Below are 16,406 nucleotides of genomic sequence, written 5' to 3'. Positions count from 1 at the left end.
AGTAGTTTTAGAGAAGCTTCAGGTCTTTTGTTCAGAGGGACTATGAGTCATGCACGACTGGATGGCAATCATCAACAACAACAATATAGTAAAAACAGGTGGGGGGTGGGCAGGGAGAAAAATGCAACAGTGAATGAATGGAAATCCAAAGTCTCTGTAAACATTCATTAAAATTAACAATAATAATAATAAAAACCAGGTGCCATAAACTCAAGGTCATGTTTTGGCTCTCACTGACATGCTTGATTTTCTTCAGCTTCACTTTGACCTTCCATATAAACAACCAATGGCCTGTTCAAAAGTTGGCTGCTGACTTGTTCTGACCAATGATGTTGATGTTTTTCACAGAAATGATGGATTTGATGCCTCTGTATTCCATCAAATGAGTTCAAATTCACTGCACCTGAGTCAGTTTCTACCCTCTGTTGAAGTTCTGAGGCTGTAGATTGCATTGGGAAGGGACTGCCTATCTTTATCCCGTGGAACCTTTGTTATATTTAAACCACTTTGGGTTAGTAGCACAACTCATTATGGACTATGCCACCAGAGTGCTCTGTTTTGGATGATATCCATCTGTATAGTTGCTGCTTATGTGTATTTTTGGTTTTGTTTTATTTTAGATATTAGCAAGACATTAATTAATGATTCTTCAATATTTTATCATGCGGTCTCAACTTCTTTTCTGTCACCACAGCCATGTAGTGACTACTGATACTTTTTTTTTCTGTTTCCAACTTTTGCGTTGCCATCACCAATCATTATTAATGCATGTCACTTACATATCTGATAAAATTTAGACTGTTGAAGATAGTAGAAATTCTCAACTTTCTGATCTTTAGTTTTAATAGTCTGGGTATATACTTGCATAATAGTCATACTAACAGACCTTCCTTATGTAAATATGGCTATTATCCTATCATTGACAGCATTGTATTTCATTACCGCTTTAGAAGCATTCTTTTTCACAATGAATGAGACATCATTCCTCATTAGTTCCCATATCTGGCCTAGTAAATAATATGATTGTCTGATTCACAATGGTCAATGCCATTTCATCTTAGCTCACAAATATCTATATGTCAAATTTTATGCATTCCATTTTATTCTTGACAACCTCCAATTTTTCTAGTGTCCTACTTCATACATTCTATTATTTTAATTATTTCAATTATTGTTTCAATTATTAATGGTTAATATAATTCCTTCTGCTCATTTTGATCTCTGCCACATATGCAAATCAAGGCCCTTTTCTGGGTAAAAGCTTTAGTCTATTTGTGTTGTTAGGGCTCTGCTTGAGGAGGCAGCTCTTCCCCAGCTGTGTTTTGAGTACCTTCCAGCCTGAAGAGCTCATCTTCTGGTACTACAACAAACAGTATTCTGCTGATATTAAAAAAGTTTCCTAACGCCTATTATTTCAGAAGTGGCTGGCCAGTTCTAATTTTAACCTTGGTTTCTTATTTATCTTATGCTAGAAGCTCCACTGAAAGCTATCTACCATGCATGACCCTGCTGGTATTTGAAATACCAGTGGGATAGCTCCCAGCACCATAGTAACACACATGCTGTCTTAGTAAGGCAAACTGACAGACAGATGGTGGCTTTAGGCTCTTAGTCTTGCCAATTATAGCTTACCCCACCTCAAGCCTTCCAATAAACTTTGGCAAAGGCTCTGTTTTTTTGAGTGGAGTTCCAAGGTCAGCCCCATCTCATGTCAGATCTCTGATTCTCTGCCTCAACCATGGTTGCTGCCGCTGCTGCTGCTGCTGCTGCTACTGTAAATCTAGCTGGTTCAAGAATCTCTGGTTCTTAAGGGCATCTACTGGATGTCTTCTGCTTCTTTACTAGTGATGAAATTTTAAACATCCACCGCTGAATCACAATAAGTTGTGGCTAATGTTGAAGAATGGGGATCTAAGAACACGTAATTGTATTGATGTAAAAACCTTTGCCTGGACTAGGAAACAGTTGTCAGAAGAGAGCAGAGAAACACTGTGTGGTTCAAAATCAAGAAAGTAGTGCATCAGAGATGTATCCTATCACTATATCTTTTCAATCTATAGACAGAACAGATCATTCATGAGTCTGGTCTTTATGGGGAGGAATGTGGCATCAGGATTAGAGGAAGACTCATCAGTAACCTGTGCTATGCAGATGACACAACCTTTTATGCCGATACTGAGGAAGACCTGGAGGGTTTGCTGCATAAGTTCAAGCCCTCCAGTCTTCAATATGGATCACATCTCAACATCAAGAAAACAAAGAATCTCACCTCTGGGCAAGTTGGTAACACCATGATAGATGGAGAAGAGATTGAGATTGTTAACAATTTCAGTTTGCTTGATTCCACAATCAACATTCTTGGCACCAGTATTTAGAAAATCAAAAGACACATTGCATTAAATAAATATTCTGTCCTCTCCATAGTGCTAAAGAGCAATGATGTTAGTCTAGAGATTAAGGTGAGGCTGATTCAGGTCATGGTCTTCACAATTACTGACAATGCAAGTAAGAGCTGGACATTAAATAAGGATGACAGAAGAATAATTGATACCTTTGAGTTGCGATATTGTATAAGAGTTATAAGAGTATTCAACATATATCATAGACTGCCAGAAGGACAAACAGGTATGTTCTGGGGAGGGTAAAAGCAAGCTGCTCACTGGAGGTTAAGAATTTCGAAACTCTGTCTCATATACTTTGGGCTTGTTGCCAGAAGAGAAGAATCTGTGGAGAAGGACATCATGCTTAGAAGGTTGGCAGGACAACACAGGAGAGAAAGACCATATGGATTGACACAGTAACTGAGATAAAAGAAGCAATTGTGTCAAAGACCATGAGATTGGCTCGATATAGGACAGGGTTCAGATGCTGTATACATAGGGTCCCTATGAGTTGCTGGTGACTTGATGATACATAACAACAACCACCACTGAATCTGCTCTTTTTAGTGGAGAGACTAGCCAAAAGCCTTGTGGATAGGCTAACACACCCTATTCATGTATTCCTGAATATTCACATGGCAAAGTCAACTCAATAGCTAGGAATGTAATTTTGAACAATAAAACAATACCACCCATGCCAGGATTTTCTTTTTCTCAGTATATTTTCTTTCTCCATGCATTGTTTGGTTTTCAAGTTAGCTTTAGGTTTCTTACCTTCTTTCTCTATTACTATTGAAGTCCTCTACTGTAAATTAATGGATAAATCATTAAGGTTTCCAAAGTTTTAAAGGTGCATTTTAGTAGAAGTTAGTATTTTAAATGAAACATGTAAGTCTATGGATCACGTGTTAAACCTTAATAAGCTACTGAAGTAAGAAAAATTTCAGGAACAGAGACTTTCTGAAAGGATCCTAACTAGTAATATATGTATGTAGCCTAATCAAACAGCAGTCTGAGTCCTTGCTCACTTACTTTTCTTTCTCCCATTTATATACCGACTGACTACTTTCCTTGTATATTTTTTTAAAAGCATTTTAGAGAAATGTCTTTTAGAAAGTAATAAATCAATGCTTTTAGAAGCAAAAAATGTGATTGAAAGTGATGTTTGTATTCACTTCTTTCTTTTCCTTTAAGGTTTTAGGTTTTGACTTCAGGATCTTTGGAACATGGGAAAAACATTACACCAGGCTGGTACAAGTGAGGAATATTGGATATAGGCAATGAATATTGGAGGGCAAGAGTACATATAGCCTCTATAAATATTAGGAAACATCTGTGTTGGTACAATATGCTTATGTGTATACTCTAGAAGCTTTCTCTGATGGTCAAGTGGTAAGAAGTTGTGCTACAATCCCGAAGGTGCATGGTTCAAATCCACCAGGTGCTTCACAGAAAAAGGAAGGGTAATCTCCTTCCATGTGATTAACTGCCTCTGAAAACTCACTGGAGGGTTCCAACTCAATGATACACAACAATGTACTTTATTTAATGAAACAATCTTCTTGAATTAATGGAGAATAATTTGTTGAACATTTAACCAAAATTCATTAATAATAATGAATGACTGGAAAGCAAAGGTTGGGAACAAGGAAAAAAAAATCAGTTGTCGATATATATGGACTTGGTGACAGAAGTGAGGTTGGAAATAGAATGATTAAATTTTGTATAATCAGTGATTTATTAATTGCAAGTCCTGTAATAAGAAAGTAAATGGCTACTACACACATGGACTTCACCTGATGTAATACACAGGAATCAGATTGATTTCATCTGTTGAAAGAAAGACTCATTGGAGAATCATAACACGAATACTATGACAGGTGCTGATCAACTACTCATATGAAGAGTAAAAAAAAAAAATTAGAACAAATCTACAAGAACCAGAATTTGACATTCAGTCTATCCCACCTGAATTTTAAAACCATCATGAGTTTGAGGTCTATAATATTAATGAACAAAGACCAGATAAGCTGTGGGAAGATATCAAGAATATCATACAGGAAGAATTTAAAAGGTCATGAAAAAGGCAGAGGTGAAAGAAAAGACCAAAATAGATGCCTGAAGAGACTGGATATTGCACTAGAATGCCAACCAGCCAAAGCAGGAGGACTACATAAGAAAGTGAAGGAGCTGAAAATATTTCAAAGGCAGTTTTGGAAAGCAAAGCAAAGCAAAGCAAAATATGCTAATGAAATGTGTAGATAGCTGAAGACAGAGAAACACAAATGATGAACTTGGTTCGCATTTCTTAAGCTGAAGGAACGGAAGAAGAATTCAATCCTCAAGTGTCAGTCCTTAAGGATGGTATTAGCAGAATACTGAATGATCTTGAAAGCATCAAAAGATAAGGAATCTGTTCTTGAAAACTGTACTTAAATTTTGTAAACAGTGTGTGTGTGTGTGTGTGTGTGTGTGTGTGTATAAAATCAACTTGGGGAGTGGGAAAGGGGAAGAAGGGGTAAATTGAGTAACACTCAATGAATATCTAACTTTTCTGTATACTTGTTAAATCACAGTTAAAATAAAAAGGGTTCTTCAAAAAGAGATAATGGAAATAAATACATTATTGAAAATAGAATAATTAGTAAAATACAAGGGGGAAAGGGGTAGGAGACAGAGGGGTGAGGGTGGGCAAGGAGAGGAAACAACAGTGCCACACAATTTGGTAGGTGGAGGTTGGGGGTAAAGGAAATGAGAAAGATCTAATGAAGACCTGAAAAGATGGGGTAGTTGTGGGCATAGTTCAGTGGTGATTAATTTTATAAAACACAGTGTATAGGAATAATTGTGTGAAACACAACGTCAATGAGGAAAAGTGTGATACACAATGTATACAAATTTTGTATGTCAGCCAATATAAAAATTTTAAAAAATTAGAAGGAATACACTGAATCACTATACCAGAAAGGACTGGCTAACACTGAAGAATTTAATGAGAAAATATATGATCAAGAGGCAATGGTGATGAAAGAGGAAGTTCAAGTTGCTCTGAAGGAATTAGTAAAATACAAAGCCACAGGAATTGATGGAATACAAATGGACATATTTGAATAGAAAGATATAGCCCTGGAGTGCTCATCAGGTTGTGCCAAGAAATCTGGAGGACAAGTGGTTGGCCAACTGACTAGAAGAGATATTTATTCTAATTCCCTAGAAAGGTGATATGACAAAGCATGGGAATTATCAGAAAATATCACATGTAAGCAAATTCCTATTGAAGATTATCCATAAACTAGAACAGTACATTAAAAGGCAACTATCAGAAGTACAACCTGGTTTTAGAAGAGGCCATGGTTCTAGGGACATTATAGCCAATGTCAGATTGTTCTTAGCTAAAGTCAGAGAGTACCAAAGAAATGTCTACCTGTGTTTGACTATGAAAAGTCATTAGACTGTGTGGATCACAACAAATTGTGGCTAACCTTAAGAATGGAAATCCACAACATAAACAGTCTTCCAAGCATTCTGAAAAACCTACACCCAGGAGAGAGTAAAATATTGTGGCTTTGTTCACAGTAGCAAACAGTTGGAAACAACCGAAGCACCCATCAACAGATGAATGGATAGAGAAGCTGTGGTATATTCACACAATGGAATCCTATGCTGCATTGAAAAACAAGGAACTCATGAAATATTACACAAAATGGACCTTGGAGGACATTATGCTGAGTGAAATATCTCAGTCACAGAAGGACAAATACGTCATAGTGCCACTGTTGTGGGACTGACATCGGGGTTGAGGGGAAACTAAGAGGGAATAAGTAATATATACTGCATTGAAACAGAAGAGAGAACTGTTTCTGTGAGATGTATGATTAGGTATTATTGTCATGATAAGAGTCCAGAATGAAAGCTGCATAGTGGAGTGGACTGGGGTCGGGGGAGGGTTGTATAACAATGAAAGATTTTTTTTTTTTACTTTTCATTGAGAAAAGAGAACTGGAGGGGGATGGGCATGGAGAAAAGTGCAACAATGAATGAATGGAAATACAAAGCGTCTGTAAACTTTCATTAAAAGAAAATAAAGAGAGAGAAAAGAATGGAAATCACAGAACACCTGATTGTGCTCATTTGAAACCTATACTTGGACCAGGAAGCAGTTGTCAGAACAGAGCAAGGAAACACTGTATGGTTCAAAATCAAGAAAGAAGTGTGTCAGGGATGCATCTTTTCTCCATATCTTTTTTAATCTGTATGTGGAACAGACTATTTGGGAGACTGTACTTTATGAGGAGGAATGTGGCACCAGGATTAGAGGAAAACTAGTGAACAACCTGTGTTATGCAAATGACACAACCTTGTTTGCCAAAACTGAGGAGGACTTGAAGGATTTGCTACAAAAGGTTAAGGACTGCAGTCTTCAATATGGATTACGTGTCAACATCAATAAAGGAAAGATTCTCTGGGCCAGTTGGCAACACCATGATAGATGGAGAAGAGATTAAAATTGTTAATTCATTTTACTCAGCTCTATAATCAGCACCCTTGGCATCAAGAGTCAAAAATTCAAAAGATTAATTGCATTGGGAAAATCTGTCAGGGATCTCTCCAGAGTGCTTAAAAGCAATGATGTCAGTCTACAGATTGAGGAAAGTCTGATCCAGGCCATGATCTTTGCAATTACTTGTAATGCAACTGAGAGCTGGACAACAAATAAAGATGGCAGAAGAATTAATGCCTTTGAGTTTTGATGCTGGAGAAGAGTATTGACCATATATATACCATGGACAAGCCAGGAGGACAAACAGGTCTTTTCTGGAGAGGGTGAAGCCAAGTTACTCCTTACAGGGAAGGATTTTGAAGTGTCATCTGACATTCTTTGGGCATGTTGCCAGGAGGGCCTAGTCTTTGGAGATGGACATCATCCTTGGAAGGATGGAGGAACAGTGCAAGAGAGGAATATTCAAGATGAAATAGATTAACACAGTAACTGGATTAATGGGGGTGAGTGTGTCGGAGATAGTGAAACTGGCTCAGGATAGGGCCTTATTCAGGGCTATGGTACATAGAGTCACTATGAATCACAATCAACTTGAAGGCACATAACAATAAAAATAATTAAGGAAAAAGATTGGTGTACAAGATTTCCCTCTTTCTATGTATGGAACTGATAGATTTTCTCAAAATACTTGTCATGCTTTTTATGTTGCTTTTTTTTTGGTTTTTTAAATTGTCATTTGGGTACAATTCACAGAGAAAATTACTTTCTAATTCAATGATTCATGCACAATTTGTTTTGTAAAAGTAACTAATCCCACAATGTAATAAAAATCTTCCCACGTCGTCTCTGTGTTTAACATTCCTCCTCATCCTTCTTCTCCATCTCTTCCAGCCTTTAGAAGTTAATCCCTGGGCAATTGTTGCCCATTTGATCTGGTGTGATTGATTATTCAAATGAGTAGATTCCCTGGTGCTATTGTTCACCTTATAGTCTTATTTACTCTTTGGCTGAAGTTGAAGCCTTTGGGGAGGAATTCACTCCATCCTTGATGAGTGTCTGAGCCACAGTATTGGAAGTTCTACTAGTCTTTATAAGCCTGGTTGTTATTTTAAGGAGAAAATATGTGTAGGAGTGTAAATTATTCAAAGGCTTAATCTTTCTTCATTTTCTCATTTTCTTCTCTGAGTGGGTGGAGGATAATTATGTAAGTTGAGTTATATGCATATATGTGCATTATAGGTAACATTTATAAATAGTGACCTCGGTAATGTTAAGAAATACCCAAAGAGCATCTAAACTTAAATTTTGACTTCCATTGCATCCAACAACACAACCAATTATGTGGAGGGGGGCAAATTGGCAACTTATAACTGCTATCTATAAAATATTTCTATTTTAAAATTATAGACAAATGTTTAGTTTAATCCACAATGTTTAGATTATATTCCACAATATAATTAACTTTATGACATAAAACTAAACTCGAGATTGTTGTTGATGTGTAACTTTGAGTTGGAACTGATTCATAACTGACCCTCTAGTGGGTTTTTAGAGGCAGTTTAATCACATGGGAGGAAAATGCTCATCTTTCTTCCATGGAACACTGATAAATTTGAACCATCTGCCTCTGGGATTGCACCACAGCTTCTCACCACTAGGCCACCAGAGCTTCATATACTCTAGAGACTACTTGATGTATATACCTTAAGGATTTACTATTACTGGGTTATAAATTGTTACGTACACACACACACACACTCACACAATTACAGTCTTTATAGGGATATCAAAAGGTAGTTTGTGTCTCAGTTCTAATTTCCTTGAGGTATATTCTTACCAGTGGAATAGCTGGGTCATATGGAGTTTCTATGTCCAGCTTTTTGAGGAAATATCAAACTGCCTTCCAGAGTAGTGCCATTTTACAATCCCACCAACAGTGTATGAGAGTTCTCTCTTCTCCACAACCTCTCCAACATTTATTACTTGCTGCCCTGCTAAAATTTGCCACTGCTACTGGGAAGAGATGGTATCTTATTGTGGTTTTGAATTGACTCTATCTTCTTGCTAGTGATTTTGAGCATTCCCTGTGTGTCTGTTGGCCATCTAATTGTCTTCCTCTGTGAACACAATGGAGATTTGTACACCAATGTTCATAACACCACCATTCACCATCAAAAACATGGAAACAGTTCAAATGTCCAATCATAACTGAATGGATTGAGAAATTGTAGTACATTCACACAATGGAATACTACACAGTACTCAGGTGCAATGATTTTTAAAAATACTACATAATTTGAGAGAGACTGGAAAGCATTATGCTGAGTAAACTAAGTCTCATGAGGACAAATACTGCATAAATACTGTAAAATAGAAGTATCATTAAACATGAATGGGGCACAAGGGGTAAGGGGTGGAGCGGAGGGATGAGGATGAGTAGGGGTGAAATTACAGGGTTGCACAATTTGTTGGGTAGAGAGAGAGGGTAAAGGAAATGGGAATGATCCAGTAGAGACCTGAAAAAAATAGGATAACAATGGGCATAGTCCACTGGTGATTATTTTCTAAAACACAATGTATGAGAATGATTGTATGAAACACAACATAAATGAAGGAAAGTGTGTGGGAAAATCTACATAATAAAAAAGTATGCAAAAACTACCAGAACAAAACAAAAGGCTATATAATTCATATTCTCAGCAGAATATAACCTCTCAGTAAGGACAACTTCTGAAATGTGTTCACAGGTACCTCAGCCTTTAGCCTTGTAAATTTAGGCCAATGTTACAAGACTCTTAGTCCTGTCAATTATAGTGTCTTCCTCCTCCCCAGGCTCACAATTCCCCTGCCTCCACTAAGTCCTCCAACAAACTTGGACAAAGATTCCTAGCTCTAGTTCCATGAGGTAACAGTCCTACGGTCAATTCTGCTTCATGTCAGGTCTGTGGTTCTATTACACTCTTGTAGGCCCCGGTCAGAATGGCAGGGGAATCTTTGGCTCCAAATGACGTGCAATCTGCATTCTCCACTTCTTCTTTGGTGGTAGTGAGATTTTCCACTCAAATGGCCAGGCTAGTCAATCCCATTATGAAGAGACCAAAGAACTCTATTCATATGTACTAGCCAATCCATGTGGCAAAGTCCATCCAACTCAGTGGCTAAGAAAATAATTTTGAACAATGAATCCTTGACACTGAAGATTGCTCTGTGGCCTTTCTAGCCATTAACTTTAGTATTTGAAGAATTAACTTTCCTCTTATGATACTAACAGCTTCATTCATGAAAGCCTATAAGGTAACAACTATACACTTCATGTCGTAATATCCCCATTTTACAGAACCAATTTCTGATTTGCCCATCAATATCAAATCAGTATATTGAAGGAATAAGCATGTCACTTTTGCTGAAATGTCTTCTTGAAAGTTAGAAATATATATTCATATGTGTTTATGTATATATACATATACATACACACACACACACACACACACACACATATATATATATTTAGAAATGTAGTTTGGAAACTCTGAGTATCTACATCCATAAGCAAAGTCCAAACCAGAGCAAGCTCTCAGATTGCAGCAATCAACACTAATTCACAGCATAGCACATCTTATCTTGATCTAAATAGATTCTGGTAATATCATTATTATTTATATTATATTATATTATATTATATTATATTATATTATATTATATTATATTATATTATATTATATTATATTATATTTTATTAGCGGCTAGGTTCACATGGACATTAGCTACAAATGCTGCAGTTTACATTTCTTCCTGGGTTCAAGATCAGCTGGGCCCTTGGCTGAGCCTTAGCTCCCACAAGGAGGTGAAATTAATAAATCATGATTCCATGCTCCTCAAACCAGCAATTCTTTCTTGCTTATGATGTTGTTGTGTCTCCATAGAGAAACTGAGTTTGGTCATTTCTCCATAGAGAAACAAGTTAATAGAGTTTCTAGAGGCAAGCCATTTCAGAAGTGAATGCCACCCCTATTTCCAGGCTGGCTTTAATTGGGAAGCTCCACCAAACTGTCCACCATGGGTAACCGTTATCAGATTTGGCACATCAGTGTTACAGTGTTTAGCATCACAATAACCACGAGTTACCTTTGTACAGCAATGCACAGACCAGTGCAATATCACTTCCAAGAATGTTTGACAAAAAACAATTTAAACTAGGCTTCAGGGCCTCAGATTAAATTAACTCACCTTGGGCTTGGTAGCATAACTTTCTGTCCACTAGGCCAACCTAGCTCTCCCTATGTTGTCATTGTTATTGTTGTTAATTGCTGTCGAGTTGTAGAGTACTCATAGTGATCCTATGAACGAAAGACCTGAACACTTCTATAACAACAGCTTCTGTAGAACCAGCACCTGCAGATGACTTTCAAACTGGTTTCCAGCATCAAACTGCTGACAAAAATGGGTTTTTAAATAAGAGGCCTTATCACATCATCTCACTTCCCTTAGCAAATCAACATTCCACCCTATTACTCATCAATCCCAGCCAACAGCTTCTGTAGAACCAGCTCCTGTAGATGACTTTCAAGCTGGTTTCTAATTTATACGCACAAGTATTCATGCTCTGTAGAGCTCTGGTAGCCTAGGGGCAAGAAGCTACACTGCAGTCCTGAAGGCACATGGTTCGATTCCATCAGATGCTCCATGAGAAAAGGATAGCTCCTCCTGAGCCATTATCTTCTTCTGGAACTTCGCTGGATAATCAGCTATGAGTTGTATCTGACTCAACAGTATACAACAACAACAGGTTGACAATAATGAAGTAGCACATCCAATCTCAGCCTGTCTCTTCATTGCTGCATTCCTCCTACTTCTACTCCAGTAGATCTAGGTCATCAAATCACTCTGAACAAGCATAGTAACTACCTTTAATTTCAAGTATTAGGACACCCTGATGGGCACCAACTTTACCCTGCCTCAGAAGCCAAACCGCTTGTTTTAGATTTTAAAAGTCAAACCTCTATTTTTTTTTCTCCCTCTCTTTCTTTCTCTTTCCTCTTCCTTGCCTTTATTTCAAATGTCAATTTTTTTCAATCAAAAGTCCAAGGTAGGTTTACAAATCCATTCAAATGCAAATCTCCTTGGAGTATTGTGTGTTAACCAAGGTTTTCCCTAGATTATTTCCCAGCACCAATTACCAGATATTATTCCCCACACCAATTCTACTTTTTAAAAAACTTATCTCCTGGGAAAAAATCTTTCCTTTTAGTTCTTCCAATCAAGTACTGGTCAAAGTTGGAATTACATGCTTTCTAGATCTACAGCATCCAGTATTCATTTATGTCATACATCTGTTCCTCCTCCTTTTTTTTGTTTGTATATGCTTATTCATATGCAGTGTGTTTCATTCACATACATTGTGTGTTACAAATTCTTTCATATATATTGTGTTTTATATAGGTACTATTGATTTATGGCTATTATCACTCTGTGTTTTTAGGTCTCCATAAATCTTTCTTACTCCTTCACCCTCTCCCTTCCTCACTAACCTCTGCTATTCTAATGATTTTCTCCCTTACTCCAACTAACCCAGTTATTTTCTCCACTTCTCCTTTGTTCCCCTCACAGTTCTCCACTTACCCATTTAAACATGTATGTATCTTGCTCAGTTAGCATGCTATTTCCATAGCAGTGGTCTTATACAGTATTTATCCTTATATGACTGAATTAGTTCACTCAGCATAAAGCTCTCTAAGTCTCCCAAGTTATATAGTATTTTGTGGAATTATTGTTGCTTGGTACTGCATAGTATTCTACTGTGTTAATATACCCAATTTCACAAACCATTCATTTATTGATGACATTCAGGCTGTTTCCATTTTCTTATTGTTATAAATAACACATAAACATAGGTGTACATATCTCTGTTTATGTCTCAGATCTAATTTCCTTGGGTTATATTCCCAGCAGTGGTATAACTGGACCATATGGGATTTCTACATTCAGCTTTTTTTGAAGCATCAAACTGCCTCCCATAGTAATTGTACCATTTAAAATTCCATCAACAATACTTAGAGTTCTAGTATCTCTACTCCTTTCCAGCGTTTATTATTTGCTATGTTTTTAAACTTTGCTACTTCTGTTGGTTTTTATAATTTGATTCCATTAAGAATAAAAGTGATCCACCTGAATGTGGAAACTATCAAACAATGTCATTAATATCACATGCAAGCAAAATACTGCAGAAGATCACTCAAAAATGGTTAGAACAGTACATAGATAGGAAACTGCCAGAAGTTCAAGAAGGATTTAAAAGAGGCCATGGGACCAGAGATATCATTGCTGATGTCAGATGGATCCTGGCTGAAAGTAAAGAATACCAGAAGAATATCTATTTATGTTTTATTTACTATGCAGAGACATTTGACTGTGTGAATTATAATGAGTTATGGCTAACACTGAAAAGAATAGGAATTTCAGAGCACCTAATTGTGCTCATGTTAAACACATATATAGACGAATAGGCTGTTGTGTAAACAGAGCACAAGGTTTAAAATTAAGAAGGGAGTGCATCAGGATTGTATTCTCTCTCCATACCTATTCAGTTTTATACTGAGTAAATGATTAGAGAAGCTAGACTCTGTGAAGAAGAATGAGGCATTAAGATTGGGGAGAAATTTAGCAATAACCTCATTGTGCAAATGACACAACTTTGTTTGCTGAAAGTAAGGAGGACTTAAAGTACTTATCTTAGAAAATCAGAGAATATAGTCTTCAATATGGATTGCATCTCAATGTAAAGAAAACAATGATTCTTACCACTGGCAACATCTTACCATGTCAACATCATGATAGATGGAAAAAAAAGATTTAAATTGTCAACCACTTCATCTTACTTGGATCCACAATCAATACTCTTGATACCAAAAGTCAGGAAATCAGAAGCCATATTGCACTGAGAAAATCTGCAGTTAATGGACTTGTCCAAATTATTGAATAATAATAAACCTTACTTGTTGAATCTAAGAGGCCCTAAAGAGTTTGCTGTAGAGAGTCAAAGACTATTGTTTGCAATATGGATTGAAGTTCAACATATAGAAAATGAAAATTTTCACCACTTGGGACCATTGGCAACATCATGATAAATGGAGAAGAGATTGAGATTGTTAATGATTTCAGCTTGCTTGTTTTGATGATCAACATTTTTGGCACCAGCAGTCAGGAAATCAAGAGACAAATTTCATCAGGAAAATCTTCTGTCCGTAGCCTCTCTAGAGTGATAAAGAACAAGGATGCTAGTCTGGAGACAGATGCACCTGATCCAGGCCATGGTCTTCACAATTACTTGCTATGTATCAGAAATTTGGACAATACCAAGGATAATAGAAGAAGAATTGATGTCTTTGAATTGTGGTGCTTGAGAAGAGTACTGAACATAGTTTAGTTTTCCAAGAAAACTAATAGGTCTGTCCTAGAGAGAGTGAAACCAAATTGCTTCTTGGAGGCAAAGATTTGAGACTCTGTCTCACCTACTTTGGACATGTATCCTTGAGGGACCAGTCTTTGGAGAAGGATATCACGCTTGAAAGGGTTGGAAAATTGTGCTGGAGAGGAAGAACCCAGATGAGATGGATTGACATAATAACTGTGGTAACAAGAGCAGGGGGCTCAGAGAGAGTAAGAATGGCTCAGGATAGAGCAAGATTCAGAGTTATTGTGCATAAGGTCACTATGAGTTATGGCACATAACAACAACGACGATGCCAGTGTAAAGTGTGCCTGATTCAGGCCATGGTCTTTTTTTCTGATCACCTTCTGTGCATCTGAAAGCTGGACAATGAATAATGATGACAGAAGAATTGATGCCTTTGAGCTGTGGTGTTGGAGAAGAGTACTGAATATCCCATGGACTGCAAAAAGAACAAACAAATATGTCTTGGAGACATTGTTGCCAGAGTGCTCTTTCAAGACAAAAATGAGAAAGCTTTGATTCACATAATTTGAGCATGTTGGTAGCAGGGGCCATTTCTTAGAGAGGAACATGATGATTAGAAAGGCAGAGGGTCAGTGAAGGAAAAGGAAGACCCTCAATCAGGTGGATTGACACAGCGACTTTCTCATTGTGTGTCAGAAAGTCTGAGAATCCCACAGGACAGGACAGGGTTCAGATCTGTTGTTCATATGATGCAATTTACTATTTAATGCAACTACGGGTCTTACCATGATGATGTTTCATCCTGGAGAAAGGATGAAAGTCACACAAATGTCAAGGACTCACGTTCATAGGGTCGCTATGAGTCGCCTACAACTTGAGAGCACTGAACAACTTAGAGACCAGTTGGCCTAATGGACTGAAAGTAATGCTACCAAGCCAAAGGTGGGTGACTCTAATCCGCTGCCCTAAGGCCTGTCTTTAATTGTTTTTGGTGATACATTCTTCTAGATCCTATAGCCCTGGTGTGTCCACTTGCCATACAGAGATAACTTGTGGTCACTGTGAAGTTGAACACTGTGACACTGATGTGTCCAATGTGATAATGGTTACCCATGGTGGACAGTGTTTGGTGGCTTTCCCCAGTTAAAACAAGCTTAGAAGCACTTCCTTAAATAGCTTGCTTCCAGAAACCCTATGAACCTGGAGAAAGAATGAAAGTCACGCAAGTGTCTAGGACTTTTGTTCATAGGGTTGCTATGAGTCACCTAAGACTCCATGGCACCGAACAACTACAACTTAGGTCTTACCATGATGTTTAACAACGACAATAATAACTGTTGTAGTGAGATAGGATTTAATTTTTGTTTTAATCTTCATAGAGTTGATTGCTAGTCATTTTGAACATTGCTTCATGTGTTTGTTAGCTATCTGAATGAGTCTTTTCATGACTTTTATCCATGTCGTTATTGGGTTGTCTTTTTCTTGTGGAGGCCTGGTAGTGTTTCATAAACTTTAGTTATGAGATTCTTGCCAGATCTGTTTTCCCATCTGTGGGCTTTTTTTTCACCTTATTAGAGAAACTTTTTGGTACTCACAGGAATTTGAATACAAGAAGGTTCCATTTGTTGATTTTATCCTCTCGTTGAATATTTTTGGCTATGTTTGTAAGCCTATTCTAGGGCTTCTAAATTGTTCTCATTTTATCTTTTATGATTTTTATTGTTTGGAGACTCCTAGGTGTATGATTCATGTTGAGTTGTCTTTTGTGTATAATGTAAGATGGGGAGCCTGTTTCAGTTTTCTGCAGGTAGCTGTATAGTTTTGCTAGTACCATATGTTGAAGAGGTGGTTGTTTCCCCATTTGATATGTTTTGATTCTGTGTCAAATATCAGTTGACCACAGGTAGATGAGTTGATTTCTGGGTTCTCAATACTATTCCATTGGTCTGTGTGTCTGTAGTTGTACAAATACCATGCTGTTCTGGTTACTACAGGTTTTGAAATAAAAGGATTGAAGAATACACCTACTTCATTTTTGTTATTCAGAGGAACTTTGCAGATTTAGAATTTCTTTCCTTTCCAAATGAAACTGAAAATTACCTTTTTTAAA

This window comes from Elephantulus edwardii, unplaced genomic scaffold (assembly GCF_000299155.1).
Source record: "Elephantulus edwardii isolate Elephantulus edwardi_28Jun2011 unplaced genomic scaffold, EleEdw1.0 scaffold00013, whole genome shotgun sequence".
NCBI classification, from domain to species: Eukaryota; Metazoa; Chordata; class Mammalia; order Macroscelidea; family Macroscelididae; genus Elephantulus; species Elephantulus edwardii.
Note: the sequence above shows the minus strand (reverse complement) of the source record.